The sequence below is a fragment of the Dipodomys merriami genome, unplaced genomic scaffold (assembly GCF_024711535.1).
Source record: "Dipodomys merriami isolate MVZ:Mamm:240054 unplaced genomic scaffold, mDipMer1.0.p SCAF_6, whole genome shotgun sequence".
Classification (NCBI taxonomy): Eukaryota; Metazoa; Chordata; class Mammalia; order Rodentia; family Heteromyidae; genus Dipodomys; species Dipodomys merriami.
The window spans coordinates 43,120,308-43,140,950 of record NW_027206179.1 but is presented as its reverse complement, the minus strand read 5'-3'; positions in this window follow the sequence as shown (position 1 = coordinate 43,140,950).

The window sequence follows — 20,643 nt, the reverse complement described above, 5'->3', positions numbered from 1 at the left end:
CGGTTCAAGTGGTACAATGCTCGCCTTGAGCTGAAGAGCCCAGGGACAGCACCCAAGTCCAGAGTTCAAGCCCCATGGCCGGCCAAAAAAACAAAACAAACAAAACAGTAAATGAGTTCTAATTATAGAAAAAATGATGGAAAATAAGTGTACAGATTTTACATAGCAACTAGAGAAATAGCAAGCAACGTGCTTCTAATACTTCTAATACATAGAGAACATAACATGACATCTTTAACTCAAACTTCGCTTAAATTCCATTTTAGGAAATGGAGTATAAACAAAAAGTCTCTATCTTGTATATAGACTTTTTTAATTTGGTGAGAGGAAGGAAAAAAACCCCACAATTCTTAAATGGGGATACAGGTTGACCCATTGTAACAATGAGATGTAAAAGACACTGTGTCCAAAAAACGAACTTTACAATTTAGGTAGGGAGTGGGGGGGCAAAGTAGTAGGCAACAATGCTTGATAGGAAAAGTACCTTGCTCATGTAACTGCAACCCCTCTGTACAGTATTTTTAAAATAAAAAAGGACTGATATATCCTGTATATTTATTGGTATTATCTACGTATTAAGAAGTTTATAAGCTCATACAATTCATATGTTATAAACTCATAATTCATTATAAGCTCATTCACATTCATGTGTTTGGAAAGTGTATTTTCGCTTTTACTGAGTTAATCAGTTTGCAAGCGTACAACAGAAGGACAATTCAACTTAGACGTACTATAAGTATTATTTCAACATTTTAAGTTAAACTTATGTTACTAATATTATTTTTAATTCCATAAAGCTATAAAAGGATTTATTAATTTTATGTTTTACTCTTGTTAGTAGTTTTAAAATGTTCTTTATTAAAAATAGGTAGGAGAATGAAAACATAATATTCAATGTATAAAAATAGAACTGAAAAATTGACCAAAAAGGTGAGTTGGGAGAGATGAGGGAGAAAGAGGGAAGGGGTGACACTGATCAAGATGCATTGTATGTATAAATATGTTGAATTAAAACCCCTAAGTACAACTATTTAAAAATAATAAAAAGCAAAATTTTTTTTATTTAAAGTTTTCCTTTAAGTTTTGAAAACAAATTTTGGTATGCGAATAGTAATTTGTTCTCTTTGATTACAAAAAGAAATGTGAACTAATCCAGCAATGATACTCACTAGACACTATATTAGAAATGAACTATACAACTTGAGTGAGGTAAAGGGGAGAGGGAGGGAAAAACCTGGGAGAAAATGAAGAAAGAGGTAATGTTCCAAAAGGAATATCTTCATTACCAGACTTATGTAACTATAACCCCGATGTACATCACCTTTACAATAAAAATTATAATTAAAATTTTAAAAAATCTACAATATCCGCTTTGGAGACTCTGCGAGTATAAAACATCGATTACTCCTTTACCACATATCCTCTATTCACTGTCAGTCTGACTCAAATCTCCCAGAGTGAGGTTAACATGTCCCTAGAAATCTCACCAAGATCCATACAGAGGCAAGGAACTGAAACCTTTCAAAACAACATATGAGTGATCTTGGAAGAGAAATGTCAGCTTCAACACTAAAGAAAAGAGGGAGCCCTCATGACAGATCTCTAGCCAGAACTATATAAGTACATTATTTCTAGATCTCTGACCATTAGAGTTGTGTTGGGAGGTAATACATAACTCAGTCATATGCAATTAAGACAATTATATTTTTACTAGACAGATGGGTAGGTGAAAAGTCCAGGTGGAAACCAAATAGTAGATATGTTTGTAGGTATTTATTTATCCATATGGAAAATTAGACCTATAAATAAATCCTCTTCTATATAAAGACACATGCCAATTTGTTTGTTCATTAAATGATGACTACAATTTGTGTACATTTATTTATTTCATTTTATTTTTTTGGTCGGTCATGGGGCTTGAACTCTGGGCCTAGGCACTATCCCTCAGATCTTCAGCTAAAAGCCAGTGCTCTACCACTTGAGCCACAGCACCACTTTCAGTTTTTTTAATTGTTTATTAGAGATAAGAGTCTCATGTAGTTTTCTGCCCTGGCTGGCTTTGAACCATGATCCTCAGATCTCAGTCTCCTGATTAGCTAGGATTACAGGCATGAGCCACCTACCCCTGGCTTTGTGTACATTTATTATGTTAAGATTTTAGTATATATGTATTTGTCAGAAGGACTTAATCATGCTAATAATATATATATAATATTCTTTTTGTGTATAATGAAAACAATTTTTTTTTCAATTTTTTCAAGTCTTTCAAGTACCATCACTGTATTGTAGAACAGATTTTAGAGAACCTATTTTGGAGAATCTAGTCCTCCTAGCTATTTGACATTTGGTAATTTTTAACCAATAATACCTAAATCCTAAAAATTTAAGAGGTGAAGAAATTAGGCCTTGATATACATTATTTGTTCAGTGCTATGTTTGAAAAATGTTTTGTGTTTATTTTTAATGTGGTATTTTGGTTTTTATTTCTGTGGTTCATTAGAAATCAGAGCTTTATGATTGGTAAGCAAAATAGGTACAACTAAACCACATCTCCAGTTCTGAAGAAAATAAAGTTTTAACTAAGTTAAATATGGAACTGTCTTATAGAAAATACAAAATATCATTAGAAAAACACCAACTAAACTGTTATTAACATTATTACTACACTTTTAGATAAGTTTTTAAGAAGTACACAATTTTCCTTAGATTTGATAAGAACTATTTTATTAAATTATTTTATATCATAACATTTTTTTTGCTAAAAAGATGTAATCCTGATAAGTCAGTGTATACAATGAATTGTGTTTATTCTGTATCTATATGTGGTTGACTTAAAGTGACTTGGACTTTAAATCCAGATAGTATGTTTGGGGGGTAATTACTCAATATATGATAGATAGATAGATAGATAGATAGATAGATTGATTGATTGATTGATTGATTGAATCTTTGGTTTATTTTACACTATTACATTTTCTACAATAACTTTTTTGACAATAAGAATATGTCAGATATAGAATTAAGAAATCATAGCAGAGCTTTTAAATAGAGAACCATTTTATGCAAGAAATCATCTATAAATGTAGGAACTCCTCTTAGATGTGCTCAAAAAAACCAAAAGGGAATGGCATTTTCAGGAAAAAGGGAGATTTTTTCCAACCTTGACTAAAGAAACTTGTATCATGTGTAACTTCCACCAGACATGCACCATAAAGCACCAAGCTGCATCTTGGAATAGAAGATGACCCTGTCCCCTGAATGGTCTGACTGAAAGTTTTGTGTACTGGAGTTGATTCTTTTTTTTGGGGGGGGGGTCCAGTCATGGGGCCTGAACTCTGGACCTGAGCGCTGTCCCTCAGCTCTTCAGCTCAAGGCTAGCGCTCTACTACTTGAGTCACAGCGCCACTTCCGGATTTTTTCTTTGTTGCTTATGTGGTGCTGAGGAATCGAACCCAGGGCCTCATGCATGCAAGGCAAGCGCTCTACCACTGAGCCACCTTCCCAGCCCCAGTTGATTCTTTTTTGTTTTTTTGTTTTTGTTTTAATTGTGAAAATACCATACAGAGGGGTTACAATTACATGGGCAAGGTAATGAGTACATTTCTTATCAAGCATTATTGCCTCCTCCTTTGTTTCCCCTTCCCATCCCTTCCCATCCCCCCCCCCAAATTTTCCCCCATCCCCCGGTCCCCGAGCCAAGAGACAAAGTTGTAAAGTTCCTTTTTAGACGTAACTTCTTGTACATCTCATTGTTGCAATGGGTCCACCTGTATCCCTATTTAAACAGTTGGCTTTTTCCCTTCCCCTTCACAAATTATACCATCATCAAATACAGTGAAAACAGGGGTTATACCGTGGGGGAGGGACTTACAAGCCACAAAAAATATCTTATAACTATGTTAGAAAAAATAGCAAGAAAGAAAAAAATATTGAGTCCTTATCTTGGAGTTCATTTCACCTAACATCAACTTATCTGACCTATTCTGCTTGTCTTAGATATATACTAGTTATTGCAAATAAGGGAAACCATGGGACCTATGTTTCTTTGGGCCTGTCTTACTTCACTTAATATAATTTTTTCCAAGTCTTTCCATTTCCTAACAAATGGGGCAATGTCATTCTTTCTGATGGAGGCATAGAATTCCATTGTGTATATATACCACATTTTCTTGATCCATTCATCTACTGAGGGACATCTGGGTTAGTTCCTTATCTTAGATATGGTAAATAATACTGCATTAAACATAGATGTGCTGGTAGCTTTAGTGTGGTCTTGTTTGTGATCATTTGGGTAAATGCCCAAAAGTGGGATTGCTGGGTCATAGGGCAGCACTATGTGGGGTCTTTTGAGGAAGCTCCATACTGCTTTGCATCCTAACTTCAAACTCTCACCAGAACTCTAGAGGTGGCCAAGGGGGAACAAACATCCTGCTGAGTTTTCCCTCTGTGTAATAGACAAGCTCTTAAGAGTAGAAAGCTAAATGAGAGCCAAAATAGAATAATTGCAACTGCAAGTATGCAGTGATTTCTAATAGGAAAATTAGGGTATTTTATGGATCATAACAAATATGTAGGATCCTGGCATATTACTTCTAAGATAAATGTTTTACATCATTTGGCATTTAATTTTATTTTTTCAATGCAATGCCAAGTATTAAATTTATTCATTCATTCATTAGTTCTGACCACTCACTACACACCCAGTGTCATACACAATAAGATTGAGCAACAACAGAAAGAAGACATGGTTTCTTAGAATTTACAATCTACTTTGAGAAGTTAAAGCAAGATCTACCCCCTGTTCTCACTGTATTTGATGTTGGTGCCCTGAATCTTGTATACACACTTCTCTAATACAGGGAGGGGAAGGGGAAAAACAAAATGCTTAAATAAGAATAGAGGATGACCCACTTTAAAAATGTGATGTACAAAACACTATGTTGAAAATGAATTTTACAACTTCTGCAGTAGAGGGTGGGGGGCTTGTTGTCAAGGTGGAGAGAAGGGATGGTAGGAGGAAAACAAAGGAGGAGGCAACAAGGCTCAATAGAAATTGTACTCATGACCTTACTCATGTAACTGTAACCCCTCTGTACAGCATTTTTACAATAAAGAAAACATTAAAAAAAAAAAAGATCTAGGTGACACTCTTCCTTTGCAGTCCCAAAAGTTGTGAATAAGCAATTAAGAAGCTCTGGGAAACAAATACCCTTCCAAGAAATTGCCCTTTGCCATTTTAGTATGCCCAAATAGGTGGGTTTAAATGTCACTTATTTCTATTCATTTATATTGTTACAGCATTTCATGTCTTCCCCTTGCTAATCTCAGCAGATACCCTTACTTACTAATCTAAAAATATAAAAAATATGAAAAAAATAGCCACCAGGCATTTAGAAAATAAAGCACTCAGTATTCTAGGTAGTTCTCATGAAAAACATGATCTCTTATTTCCCAAGTTATGTTTTTTTTTCTCAATCTTTTTTTCTCTCTCAAACATATGTCTCTCAATTATAAGAAACATATCATCATATTCGTCTTTTATTCTTTTTCTTTTTCTCTTTGTATACAGATATTTTCAATTGTCTTTAACCTTAAAAATTAATACAAGAATAGGGGAAAAGATTTTTTGAGACAAGACCCTAAGTCAGTAACCTACTATCTCTATTAAAATGTACTGTTTGAGAGTCTCACAAAAATTCCTTCATGTTTCAAGTTCATCTCTCTTCATTTTTATTCTAACAATTTCAATTGTATTCACTACTATAGTATTGAAACCATTTTAGAAATAGGTTCATCAATGTATGACTTTCTTTTTTTTTCTTTTTTCTGATTGCAGGAAATTTATTACTATGGATCTTGAGGTTATGTTTTATACAAATGTTTTTTATAAATTTCTTCTGTGGTAACTTATTCTCGTTTCTGTATCTGTTTGTCTCTTTCTTACTTATTCTCTTTGTCTCTTTCTTTTTTCTCTCCTGACCTCTGCCTCTCTCATACTTCTCCTTCTGAGTTTATACATTCTTCTAAGGCTTTTCTTTGATTGCTCCCCATGAAATAAGTATTACCTATCTTACATGTTGGATTTATTTAATCAGGAAATGCCTAAAGCTACATCTGTTAGGTGGATTGTTTGGAATATATAAATATCATCCAAGCTACAGAGATATAATTCCATATAATATCGCAGAATGAATCATGTGATCACATATTTTCAAATCTTCATTGGCTATATATATACTATTTCCACCTGGTAGGCACTGATGTTCTCGGCTTAGAGATGTAAACACCAGAGATATTACTAACAGCTTCATAAGGTAACTGAATTAGCTGACCAAGTTTTATTTTATTCCATAGCCTCAAGTTTTGTCACATAAAAATTCTGTCCTTTCCTATTTCTGTCAGTTTATTTACCCTTGACATTTCTTTGAAATATTTGACATAGTCTTTGCAAATTCAGTCTTATTTTTATTTAATATATTGTTATTTTAACTTAAATACCAGTCATTTGTAATTGTGAAACATGAAAACAATTGATAATTTCCATGATTGTATTTCTTCACTGACTATAGAAACATTTGACATAAAGTACAAATTCAACAGCCTCTGATGTTATAGAAGTGACTTTGATTTCTCCTTTATTTCTACCATGTCATTTTCTTTTCATAACTGTGAAACTTGAATCATTCAAATGATTCATTTTCTGGCCTTTAAATGCTTTGAGTTGCTCATTTCCTTTCCAACACTCACATTCAGGCCACAGATAATTGTCCCCTAAAAAGCATCAGTACAGGAACCAGGACTCATGGTTCAAGCATGCTATCCAAGTTACTGAGAAGGCAGATACTGGGAAGAATGCAAGTTGAATTCACTGGAGGAACACATAAGTGAGATGCTTTCTCAATGAGGCCAGTATGATGCAAGCCTATAATTTCAGCTATTGGTAGAAAAAATATACAAAATGTGGCAATCCCAGGAAAAATACAAGATACTAACTGGAAAAAAAACAAAAACAAAACAAAAAAACACTAGACCACAAATGCCAGCAATGTGGCTCAAGTGGTAAAATTTAAAACTTTATGGTTTATTCCCTGTTGTCACTGTATTTGATTTTGGTACCTGGGTATTGTATATATGTTTATCTGAACTTGGGAAGTGAAAGGGAACAACAAATGGTGACACAAAGGACAAAGGGGGAACCAATGCAATAGCGATACTTACAAGAAAATATGTTGTAAATGATCTCTACTTGAGGGTGGGGCATTGGGGAGGGAAAGAGGGATTAAAAATGAAAGATGTGGGAACAAGTTAGACAAGAAATGTAATCAGGGGAAACAAAGGAGGAAACTACAATGCTTGATAAGAAATGTACTCATTATCTTGCCCATGTAATTGTAACCCTTCTGTACAGTATTTTCACAATAAAAAATAAATAAAAATTAAAAAAAATGTAATCACTACCTTACTTATGTGACTGTAACACCTCTGTACATCACCATGATAAGAAAAGTAAAACAAACAAAAAACAACAACAAAAATAAAGCTGAGTTCAAACCCCAATACTGTCAAAAAAAAGAGAGAGAAAAAATGGTGTTTTCTTTGTACCTTACATTTCCTTAAGATTTCTTGACCACAATAACATTTATTAAATATTGTAACAAATTTATCAACATAGATTAATTGTCAGTGCATTGAAATAATTACAAATTGTTGATACTTGGATCAGCTTCATGACCTAGAGATAGGCTGCAAAATAAACAAACATATAAATAAAATCTCATCTTCTTAGTTCATTCAATGTATATAATGAAAACTTGTAAATTTCTAAGCCATAAGAAAAAATTGAGATCCAAGTCATGATGAATTCAGACTCAGTGTAAGTTTACTGATTATCTTCTGCATGAGAAGCTGTATCTTTTCATAGTAGAATAAGGCCTATTTTTTATATTTCTGCTGAAAATTGAAGAAGTGAGATTATTTTAATATTTATTTATCCCATTTGTGGCATTATACTTTTGAGATGTCCTATGTTTGTAATACTTACTCATATTCATTATTTGAAATATATAGGTTGTTCACCCTAAAATCTACTTTAGAGTTTTCAGGTATCTAAAAGGGTTTTGTATCTAGATATCAAGGATAGTTTCAATTTTCTTTCCTACTATAAGACTAACATTCTTTTAATATACAAAAAATATTTATAATTACCTAATATATGTAATTATGTATTACATGCAATTATGTCATTATATAATATTTATATATTTCATATATTGTATTTATAATATATTACATATACTATATAATATATAATTATATAATGTATATAATATATATATAATTATAACTCCCTGGCTGTAGGTTAAAGGTGATTTTTAATTGTAGAAGCTGAAAGAGTGTAAAGCATCAGACATGAGTTTTCTAGAATTTAAAAATATTTATGAGTTTAAGTATATTTAAATATAATAAACAATTTTCTTTCTTTTTTAATTAGTTTTTTATTGTGAAAATACCATACAAAGGGATTACAATTACATGAGCAAGGTAACGAGTACTTTTCTTGTCAAGCATTGTTGCCTCCTCCTTTGTTTTTCCACTCCAATTCCTGCCCTCCCATCTCCACAAGTAGACTACCCCCCACCTCCTGCATAAACTGTAAAGTTCATTTTTCGACATAGCGTCTTGTACATCTCATTGTTGCAATGGGTCCACCCGATCCCTATTTAAACAATTTCTTTTTTCCCTTCCCCTCCACAAATTATACCAACATCAAATACAGTGAAAACAGAGGTTATACCATGGGGGAGGGACATTTGAAGCAACAAAAAAATCACTTTATGAATATGTTAGAAACAATAACAAGCAAGAAAAAAAAACATTTGTGTCCTTATCTTGGGGTTCATTTCACCCAACATCATCTTATCTCACCTTATCTGCTTGTCTCAGGCATATACTAGTTATTGCAAATAAGGGAAACCATGCGATATCTTTCTTTGGGCCTGGCTTACTTCATTTAATATAATTGTTTCCAGGTCTTTCCATTTCCTAACAAATAGGGCAATGCCATTCTTTCTGATGGGGAAATAGAATTCAATTGTGTATATAGAACACATTTTCTTGATCCATTCATCCACTGGCGGACATCTGGGTTGGATCCATATCTTAGATTTGGTAAATAATGCTGCAATAAACATAGTTGTGTTTTAGTATAGTCTTGTTTGTGATCATTCAGGTAAATGCCCAAAAGTGGGATTGCTGGGTTATAGGGGAACTCTATGTGGAGTCTTTTGAGGAACCTCCATACTACTTTCCAAAGTGGTTGAACAAGTTTACACTCCCACCAACAATGCAGTAGGGTTCCTTCTGGTCACATCCCTCCAGCATCTGTTATTAGAGTTCTTCATTATAGCCATTCTAACTGAGTTGAAGTGGTATCTCAGTGTTGTTTTGATTTCCATTTATTTAATGGCTATAGAGGTTTAGCATTTCTTCATGTGTCTATTGGCCATTCTTATTTTCTCTTCAGAGAAATTCTCTGTGAGTCTTTAGCCCTCTAATTTATTAGGCAGTTGTTTCTTTTAGGATTTGTTGTTGGATGACTTTTTTTTTTTTTAAGTTCCAGGTATATTTTAGATAGGGGACCAGTGTACTTTGTATGGCTAGTGAAGATCTTCTCCCAATCCATGGGCTTTCTATTGATTTTGCAAGCTATGTCCTTTGCCATGCAGAATTTCTGCAACTTCATGCAATCCCATTTGTCCAACATTTCTTTGATTTGTTGTGTTTTTTGTGTCTCTATTAAGAACATTTCGGCCTGTGCCAAAGTGACCTAGGGTTTCTCCTATTCCATCCTGTAATGTTTTCAGGGTGTCGGATTTGACTCGGTGGTCTTTGGTACATTTGTAGTTGCTTCTGTTGCAGGGTAGATATATAAGGATCTAGCTTTAGTTTTCTACAGGTGATCAGCCAATTTTTCCAGCACCATTTACTGAAGATGCTGTCTTTCTTCCATTCTATTTTTATAGCTCCCTTATTGAAGATTAGAAGGGTATATGTCTGTGGGTTCATTTCTGGGTTTTCAATTCTATTCCATTGGTCCTGAGGTCTGTTCTTGTGTAAGTACCAAGCTGTTTTGATTGCTATGGCTTTGTAGTAGAATTTAAAATTTGGTATTGATATTCCTCCAGCCTGTTCTTTCTGTTAAGGATCCTTTTTGCTATTTGCGGGTCTTTCATTGTTCCATATGAATTTTTGGATTGCCTCTTCTATTTCCTTGAAGAATGAGGTTGGAATATTGACAGGTATCACATTGAATTTGTAGATAGCTTTGGGAAATATTACCATTTTCACGATGTTGATCCTTCCAATCCAGAAGCCTGGGAGGTTTTTCCACTTCCTAACTTTTGTTTTAATTTCCTTTTTCAGGTTTTTAAAGTTTTTATTATAGAGGTCTTTCACTTCTTTGGTTAAGTTAATTCCTAGGTATTTTATTTTTTGTGGGGCTATTATGAATGGAGTTGCTTTCCTGATTTCACCTGTGCTGTTCTCATTGTTGGCATACAGAAAAGCCATTGATTTTTGAGGGTTATTTTTATACCCTGATACTTTGTCAAAGTTTCAGATCAGCTGGAGTTATTTGGGAGTGGAGTCCATAGGATTCTTAAATATAAGTTCATGTCATCTGCAAAGAGGGAGAATTTTACTTTAGCTTTCCCTATTTGGATCTTGTCTTATTGCTGTGGCAAGGCATTCTAATACTAAATTGAAGAGAAGTGGAGAGAATGTACATCCATGTCTCATTCCTGAGTTTAGAGGAAATGGCTTTAGTTTTCAACTATTAAGTATAACACTGGCTGTACGTTTGTCATATACAGCCTTTATTGTATTGAGGAATGTTTCTAATATTTCCAGAGCCTTCATTATAAAGGGGTGTTGGATCTTGTCAAATGCTTTTTATGCATTTATTGAGATAAGCCTGTGGTTCTTATCATTACTCTTGTTGATGTGATTAATTGTATTAATTGATTTGCATATATTGAACCAGCTTTGCATTCCTGAAATAAATCTTGTTTGATCATGATGTATGTTCTTTTGGATGAATTGTTGAAGTTGAGTGGCCACAATTTTGTTGAGAAGTTTTGCATCGAAGTTCATCAAAGAAATGGGTCTATAGTTCTCTTTCTTTGATGAGACCCTGTCTGGTTTGGGGATGAGTGTTATGATGGCTTCATAGAAAGAGTTTGGTAGTGAACTTTCTTTTTCAATTTCATTGAAGAGTTGGAGGAGTATTGATATGAGCTCTGCTTTGAAGACCTTGCAGAATTACGCTGTAAATCCATCATGTCCTGGGCTTTGCTAGTTGAGATGTCTCTTTTTGCTTATTCTATTTCAATGCTTTATATGGGCCTTCTAAATAGGTTTAACTCATCTTGGTTTAGTTTCGGAATGTCCATATTTGTTAGGAAAAGGTTCATTTCTTTCAGGTTCTCTAATTAGCATAAAGATTTGAGAAGTATTCCCTCATAATGTTCTGAATCTTGGTTGTTTCTGTGGTGATGTTTCCATTCTCATCTCTGAGTTTATTTGGGTGTGTTCTCATTTTTGCTGATAAGATTTACTAAGGTTCTGTCAATTTTGTTAATTTTTTTCAAAGAACCAACTCTCTCTTTTGTTGATTCTTTCTATAATCTTTTTGGTTTCTAATTCATTTAATTCTGATTTAATTTCAATTATTTATTTCTGCCTACTGGATTAGAGTTTAGATTGCTGATTTTTTTTTTTAGGGGGGGGGTCCGGTCGTGGGGCCTGAACTCTGGGCCTAGGTGCTGTCCCTTAGCCCTTTAGCTCAAGGCTAGCAATCTACCACTTGAGCCACAGTGCAACTTCTGGCTTTTTTCTTTTTGCTTATGTGGTGCTGAGGAATGGAACCCAGGGCCTCATGCATGCAAGGCAAGCACTCTACCGCTGAGCCACCTTCCCAGCCCAGATTGTTGTTTTTTCAAGGAGTTTCAGATGCCTCATTAAATTGTTGGTTTCAGATCTCTCCAATTTGTTGATGTAGCAACTTAAAGCTATAGACTTGCCTCTGAGTACTGCCTTTGCTGTATCCCAAAGAAGCTGGTAATTTGTGTGTTCATTTTTGTTGAATATCATAAACATATGAATATCTTTTCTAATCTCTTCCATGATCCACTGGTGATTCCACAGTGTGTTGTTTAGCCTCCGTGTGTTACAGGACTTTCTTTGGTAGCTTTTGGTGTTGAGTTCTAATTTTCTTCCCTTGTGGTCAGAGAGAATGCAGGGCATAACTTCAATGTTTCTGAATTTGGACAAGTTTGCTATGGACTTAAAATGTGGTCTGTTTTGGGAAATGTTCCGTGTGCTGCTGAGAAAAACATGTATCCTGATGCTGTTGGGTGAAATATTTGGTAGATGTCTGTTAAATCTGGTTGGTCTATGCACTTGTTTATCTGTGGTTTCTCTGTTGTGTTTTTGCTAAGTTGATTTATCTAATGGGGATAGTGGTGTGTTAAAGTCCCCAGCAATTAATGTCTTTGGTTCTATGTGAGATTTGAGGGAAAGTACTGTTTCTTGGATAAATTTGGGTGCTCTGCTGTTTGGCGAATAGATATTTAGAATTGTAATATCCTCCTGAAGGAATGAGCCCTTAATTAGTATGTATTAAACTTCTTTATCTCTTCTCAATAATTTTAATTTAAAGTCTATTTTACCTGATATTAGGATTGCAACTTCCACCTGTTTATGGGGGCCATTTGCTTGGTAGATTTTTTTTCTAGCCTTTCACTTTCAAAATATGTTTGTTTTTATGGGCAACATGTGACTCTGAAGGCAGCAGATAGAAGGATCTTGCTTTTTAATCCAACTAGACAGTCTATTTAACTTAATTGGAGAATTAAGTCCATTAATATTGAAAGTTAGGACTGAGAGGTGATTGGTAGTTCCTGCCATGTTATACACTTTCTTGAGGGCTGTAACAATTGGGTTCTTCCTATGGTTCTTGGATTCTCAGTTTGGGTGTGGTTTCTTGGCCTTTATTGTGGTCTTGTTGGTTTTCTATGTGTAGGACAGCTTTAAGTATCTTTTGTAGGGGTGGTTTGCTGGAGATACATTGTTTCAGTTTTTCTTTGCTATGGAAGGTTTTTATTTGACCTACTGTTATGAAGGATAGTTTAGCTGGGTATAGTATTCTTAGTTGATAGTTGTTTCTCTTTAGAGCATGGTATATGTCATTCCAGGCTCTTCTTGCTTTAATTGTCTCTGTTAAGAAATCTGAGGTGATTCTAATTGGTTTCTCTGTAGAGGTGATTGATCTTTTCTCCTTGACAGTTTTAAGGATACTTTCCTTTGTCTTAATTAATCCTGTGCAGATTATAATGTGATGTTGGCATGTCCTGTTCTGATCTGGTCTATTTGGGGTAATGAACAATTTTCTTGGTAACTGTTGGTCGCACATACTACAAAGTTATTGAATTCTAAAGATTGCCTTGTGTGAGAGTTCATTGTAAAATAGACAAAAACAGAGGGCAGAGAGAGTTAACAATTTCACAAGTAAAATATATTTAGAAAGCAAAATTATCCTTAGCAAACAATTCAAATGAATCAGCAGCACAAAGTATTGGCAAATATATGGCACTAGATTTTAAAATTGATTTTTTTTTCTTTTTTCTTCTTTTTTTTTTTTTTTTTTTTTTTGCCAGTCATGGAGCCTGAGCTCTGTGCCTGAGCATTTTCCTTCAGCTTTTCAGCTCATGGGTAGCACTCTACCACTTGAGACACAGAGCCACTTCTGGCTTTTTCTGCTTATGTGGTGTTGATGAATTGAACCCAAGGCCTCAGACATGCAAGGCCAGCACTCTACTACTGAGCCAGCTTCCCAGTCCCCTATTTTCTAATTTTTAAGAAATTAGAGTTTTCTTTCAAACCTAAACCAAAAAAAAAAGCTATTTTGTTTAGTTTTCCTGTACTTAACATTTTTTCTGATGGATAAAAGAGCAAAGACATGTGCTAAATAAAATGCTTTTAATTAGAAATTTTAGTTACTGACCTCAAACAATTACAGTACTTTTAGACATAATTTTTATTCTAATTACCTGAAAAAATTACTTTGTATGCCCTATATGCTTTTCATTTTTATTTGCCTATTGTTTGATCTCAAATCTGACTGTCAACATTTGCAAGTTGGTGTCCATTTGAGGGCATTTCAAATTCTTTGATGGAAATGAATAGTTTGAAGCGATTTTATTGTGTTCTCCAATAAATGATTGAATTAACAAAAATGTCTATCACATATTGGTGATGATTATATATTTTTATCCTCTCTTTTGTTCTTTTGATCATACAGAAATAATTTTCAGGTATGAGAAAAATTGTTTTAGATTAATCAAAATATAATTTCATTGGAAAACTTTCAAATTGGCTTAGTTGTGTGGGGACATATGTTTGTTTTATTCAATTAAAATGCATTAGTATATAGTAAGACTTGACAAATAATCCAGCATTGTTCGCTTTCTTTTTCTTTTCTTACAATTTTCATTTAGAAGGTGGTTCCTTGGGTTGTTATTTTTAGTTGTACTCATTTTTAAGAACACAGACTCAGAAAATAATAAGAAATTTTATTTTTATTAAAGCAGGCTATCTTCACAGTTTGTAATTTCTTACCTAACCAGAGAACAGAACATAAGAACAAGGTTTTAGTCTTTCAGTAGTAGACATTTACTACACTAAATGTTTATTGTAATTAGTATATGAGAAGAAATACGTGAAATTCACGGTAAATATATTTGAGACAGTTCAATCAGTTTCCCTTTTTATTTCTACTTTTTTTAAAATTCTGCTTTAGGATTCAGATCCAGCATACATATTACATGCATTTGTGATTAGAAATGACTTTATTCCACCATCATTAGGTCTCGACTACTTCTGTATATGTTGATCTTACTGTATTATGAAAGCACTGCAAATTATATTGCAGAATAGGCTTTAGGTTACATTTGTATATCTCTCTTTGGATTACTCTGTGTTTGTGGGTTTGGGGAAGGAATGCCACAGTGGTAAAGTACCAGAATTTACATAATAAAATAGGGATACTTATTTACTAAGAGATTTGTCACTGTTCACATCAATGTCAAAAGTGGAGAAGGGGTAGAATGTGTGATTTCACTATGATAAAAATTCTTCTTTTTCCATATTACACGCTTGGGAATGCACACTGCAATTAACACTGTAGGAGCTTATGGTGTTATCCCTCCAGGACAGAGTACTTGTCTTTTATATAAATAGTTGTCTTATTTCTTTCATTAGTTTATTCAATCAATAATTAATTTATACCATACATCATTCTGTAGCTGTCATCTTGTTATAAGATTCAAACTCGTTCTTTTATTTTTTTTCTTTCTATTTTGAATGAGGTTGTAAAATATTCCTAAAATTATACTTTTCTTAGTATATCTCAGGCATCAGTATTAAGAAAAACACACAGCTAGAAGTTCACTTATTGCTACCTGGATGATATTGCTTGAATCAGTTTCAATGGTCCTTATCTAGACATCAATTTGGCACATGTTTTCATTCACATTTCTTTCAATTGTTCCTTAATACACTATTATAATACTTTGCCCATGTGATTTCTTGAGAATTGAGACAGTATCTAGACAAAATAATAGAATAAGGAATAATATTTTACTTGTGTATTATTGTTGCTTTTATACAATTTATTCTCATTCTCAGAAAGTACACATTTGTATAAATAAGCTTCCAGTTTAAAAACCTCAAAATTATTCTTGAATGCTTGGAATTCTGAGTAAGTCATTTCTTTTTGATTCAGTAATATAAAATGTGAAAAATTTCCTAAAAATTAGGATTGAAAACTTCCATAGAAATACACAAATATTACCACTAATATGAGGTGATAGATGATTATTAGAAATAATAATAAAATGCATTTTCTATAAAATTAAGAAAATAAGGGACGAAGTGGGGTTTGGAGACATGGAGGATAATGATAAGGATGATACTGATAAAAATTAACTGTATTCATATACAAATTTGTTGATAGACAACTCCTTTATACAACTGCTTAATGATTAAAAAAACAAAAGGTAACATCTTAGCCCATACCTCTCTTGTGACCCTGGTATACTTTTATTTCCACATTGTAAATTTCTCTTTGTTTTATATATGGTATTTTATGTGCTAACCTTGAATAAGGAAGTATAAATTAAAATATATTTACTTTTTTCTTCATCCTCTAAATAACATTATTGAAGTTCTCTATGCTCTGATTTTCCTCATTTATTTAAGTACACACACATATAGTCTGATAATAATTACATTTCTTTTTTTTAGCACTTTTTGAAGTGTCACTCCTTTCTTCACCATCTTCCAGTTTTTCGTCTTGTCCCGTTCCACAAATTGTATATTTCATTTTTGACAGTGTGTAGTAAGTATCACTGCTGCATTTGTTCACCCTTTGTCTCACCACTTCTGTGTCCCTCTTACGCTCCCAGAAACAAGTAAACTTTATATCCAGATTTTCCAGTGCATCCCAGAGTCACAGTCAAGTATATATTCTCTACTCTCCTTTGACTCATCTGAAAATTTTCCAATTATTATTCCCTTCCATTTCATCCTAGAAACTCACTATAGAAAATGTGTCTTCTTTTCTATTATTTTAAGCACTAATATTTTACATAGGTCTTAACGGCATAAATCCACATGATTTCTTTACTGAATAATTCAGAGAGTACAATAATTACATGTTGTATTATTCATCCTTATTGGCCCCTCCTATGTTTTTCCTTAGCTCTCAGTTCCTTTGTGTTTGAAATGTTGTTATCATAGCAGCCCATCAATAATTGTATTCCAGAATACATCCTTTAATATGTTATAGTTTTATTTACCTCAAATAATATATCCAATTTGAGCTGTGTTGTACCTTCTTAATTTTAACGCTTTAAACAAGTACTCTGCCTCATAAAAAATCAAAATGTTATAGGCCTGAATGAAGATATACTGACAAAATATAATATAAGTGGTTAGTTCTTTATGTGACTTACATATATTCATACATATTTTTCACTCTTTGTAAAAGCACTTCAGTTTTTACATATATGTGTATGTATACACACACACACACATACACACACACACATATAGGAGAGTGAGAGATAAATAAAAATGACAAAAATATTTGATCATACCTAATTTAATATTTAGCAGCGAACTCATGCTCTAAAACAGTGCACAAGATGAACATAATGCAGGAAATTATGAACTCATTAAAGAAACTTAGAATAGGGCAAAAAAGGTAGTATTCTTAAATGTAAGGCCTTACTGAAACCTGAAATTAAGAGTAATGATGAAAATCATTGGGAAAGAGTGTTCCAGTCAGAGGAAAAGCTACATGCAAATATATCATTTAAACAAAGGAGAAGAAATAATCTGGAGGGAGGAGTTAGTAATTAGAATATAAAGAAAAATATGAAAGTATGCTTTTTTCCATATGATTTCAATGAGTTGTTAAGCCTGAAATAGATCCTAAATTCATAGGTACATTTTTTATTGGAATTTTTGTCATATTTCATTTTCTGCAACAAAATTACAGAAAATATCCTTTAAAATACTAACAGTTGTTGGCAGCTCAGAAGACAGAAAATACTCCAGAGAAGTTGTGTGGATAAGCCTGAGAGATCATTATATTTGGCAATGAGGAGAAAGTCAGAATGTAAACAGGAACTCTTTTAATGGACTAATAAAGGCAGGGACAGAACAGATATTTGGAAGTGAAAATAATAAAAATTATATATTTGTAATATATATAGGTGCATGCACCATCTATAATATTGACAGGCCAGGCACAGGTAAAAATCTAATAAAATGTTTCAATAAAGATAGGTGAAACTATAAAAATTAACAATTTATATAATATTTTATAGTTCACAAAGAAAAAATTCAAAAGGAACAACTAGAAATAAAGATCACAGAAAAGTGAGGTGAGGATTTGGAGTTCTGAGTGGATGGAGTAACCCATACATTTTGTTTGTTATATCATTTTAAGTTCTTTGGTTTTAAAAAAGATTTTTTTTTTTTTGGTCCGGTCGTGGGGCCTGAACTCTGGTTCTGGGCGCTGTACCTCAGCTCTTCAGCTCAAGGCTAGCACTCTACCACTTGAGTCACAGCGCCACTTTCCGGCTTTTTTCTTTTTTGCTTATGTGGTGCTGAGGAATCGAACCCAGAGCCTCAGGCATGCAAGACAAGCGCTTCTATCACTGAGCCAACTTCACAGCCCTAAAAAAAGATTTTTTAAACAAAGTTTAAATTCTAATTCCCTACTGAATTTAATACACAAAACCTCCACAAACTCTATTAGATACTTTGATTATAATTCTGTTAATAGAACAATTTTATTACTGAGCAGAGTTTAGTTTTTTTTGGTTATTTGTTTTTTGTTTTTTTTAAAGCATGAATAACATTTGATTTCAAACAAAATAAAAGCATTTTGAGCTGTTTTGGGCAAGGAGTTTCAAGTAGGAAATTTAACTGCTTTGAACTTCAGTTTCTTGATCCATAAAGTATGGATGTTAATGAATTATATTTTACCCTCAGACTACTGAGAATTTTACATTCATGAATAGATTTCTTTAATAAAAGTTTTATACTTACAAATGTTGATTTTTGTTAAAATTAGCATAGTAACTTTTAGAGAGAAGATAATTAGTGACACTGAATTTACTAAAAGGCAACATATCTGCTTGTAATTTCTTAAAAGTAAAACTTTCTGGATGTCAATCACAGTATCTAAGAGGAAGAGTTAAAATATAACTAACAGCCAATCTAAAGTTCAAACATCTTCTCATCCTTGACCAATTTTATCATCTCAAAATACTTTTCTGTGATTTTTATTTCTATTTGTCCCTTTTACATTTTTTCTTTGTTAACCATAAAACACTGTATAACTTGTGAATTTTTACAGGTTTACCTGTCTTTATTGAAACATTTGATTTAATTGAATTTTACCATTGCCTAGCATTCCAATATTATAGATGATGCATATATTTATATATGTTACAAATAGAACAACTTTGATTTCCTTCATAAAGTCATCTTTCATAACCTTTGAATTGAACACCTTAGATCACTTTCATGTTGCTCTTTGAAAGTCCTTTTCTGATCCCTTTGACATCAAACAGAGGAAGAAACATACTAAAGCACCATCACAGTATAGCCCTTAGGAGACTCTGGAATAAAGCCCAATGGCTTTCTGATAACCTGACTCTCATTCGGATACTTAGACTTATTTGGCTTCAACATAAAAAGAAAAGGGTCAGATTCATGTTACTAATATTTCCAAGTGTATAGATCTCAAGCATTCTTCAATCTCTTTTAAGATCAGAATACGGTTCAAATATATCACCTTTGCAAGGAAATCTCTCATTTATGTCCATCTACATGCTGGAAAGATATCTGCTTTTTTTTAAAGTAAAATCAGCAAAATATTTTCATACATATTATGCTAAAGATTTTGATTTATTTATGTACTGAGATTTCCTGTCCAGAGGTGAGTTGAAAACTGTGAATCTTTAAGAGCAAATGATATGGTCATTAAAGTGAAGGAATAATATATATATAACAGCTATTCAGCTGTCGGGACTAAAAGTTTTATTTCATTTTATTATTAGCAATTTGCCAGCTGGATTTCTTTCTTTCCCTCTATTTTAATCTTTAGTATTTGATTTTTAGTTTTACTTGCATTATTTATAATGCATGATTTATGTGCATGGAATTTTACCCTATAGAATTCTGTATTTCATGTGAGTAGCCTTTGTTATTTTATGATTTATCAAGTTATTCAGACAATTATGAATTCTTTACTTCTCAGTACAAAGGAGAAATAAGTATTTCAACAGGTTTCCCCTTTCCTTTTTTATTATATTAAATAAAATAGTGTGTACTTTTTGTCTGATGCAAATTAGGACAGCAAAACTAATCATTTTCTTTTTAATATGACTGGTGGTAAAATGTCATTTTAATGTAAATTGCCTGGAACTATTTTATGAAAATACATAGAGGATTAAAACATGTATTTTATCTAAACCTGTTAAAGAAGAACATGAAAGAAAAGGTATGAGAAAGAAAGCTTTGAGATTAAAAGAAACTCATATCAGTAATCCTCAAAACCGCTATAAGAAACTTGGTGTATGTTTACTCTTGGCCTGTCATTAACTTGATTTTTTATAATTTTGATTCTGATCTAACTATTCATTTGTATGATATTTATATGTAACATTGTGGTAACAAATTAAAACACATTTTAAAAATAAATATAATTACTGTGAAAATAAACACTGAAAATATACACTAGTGTTATAGTTGTATATAAGTATATAGCTTTGCTTCATCGAATATTACCTCCAAATGAAGAATTTATTTCTAAAAAATTTAAATTCTGGGGGATGGCAAGGTAGCTCAGTGGTAGAGTGCTTGCCTTCCATGAATCAGACCCTGGGTTCGATTCCTCAGTACCACACATGCAGAAAAAGTTGGAAGTGTTGTTGTGGCTCAAGTGGTAAAGTGCTAGACTTGAGTTGACGAAGTAAGGGACAGTGTCCAGGCCCAGAGTTCAGGCCC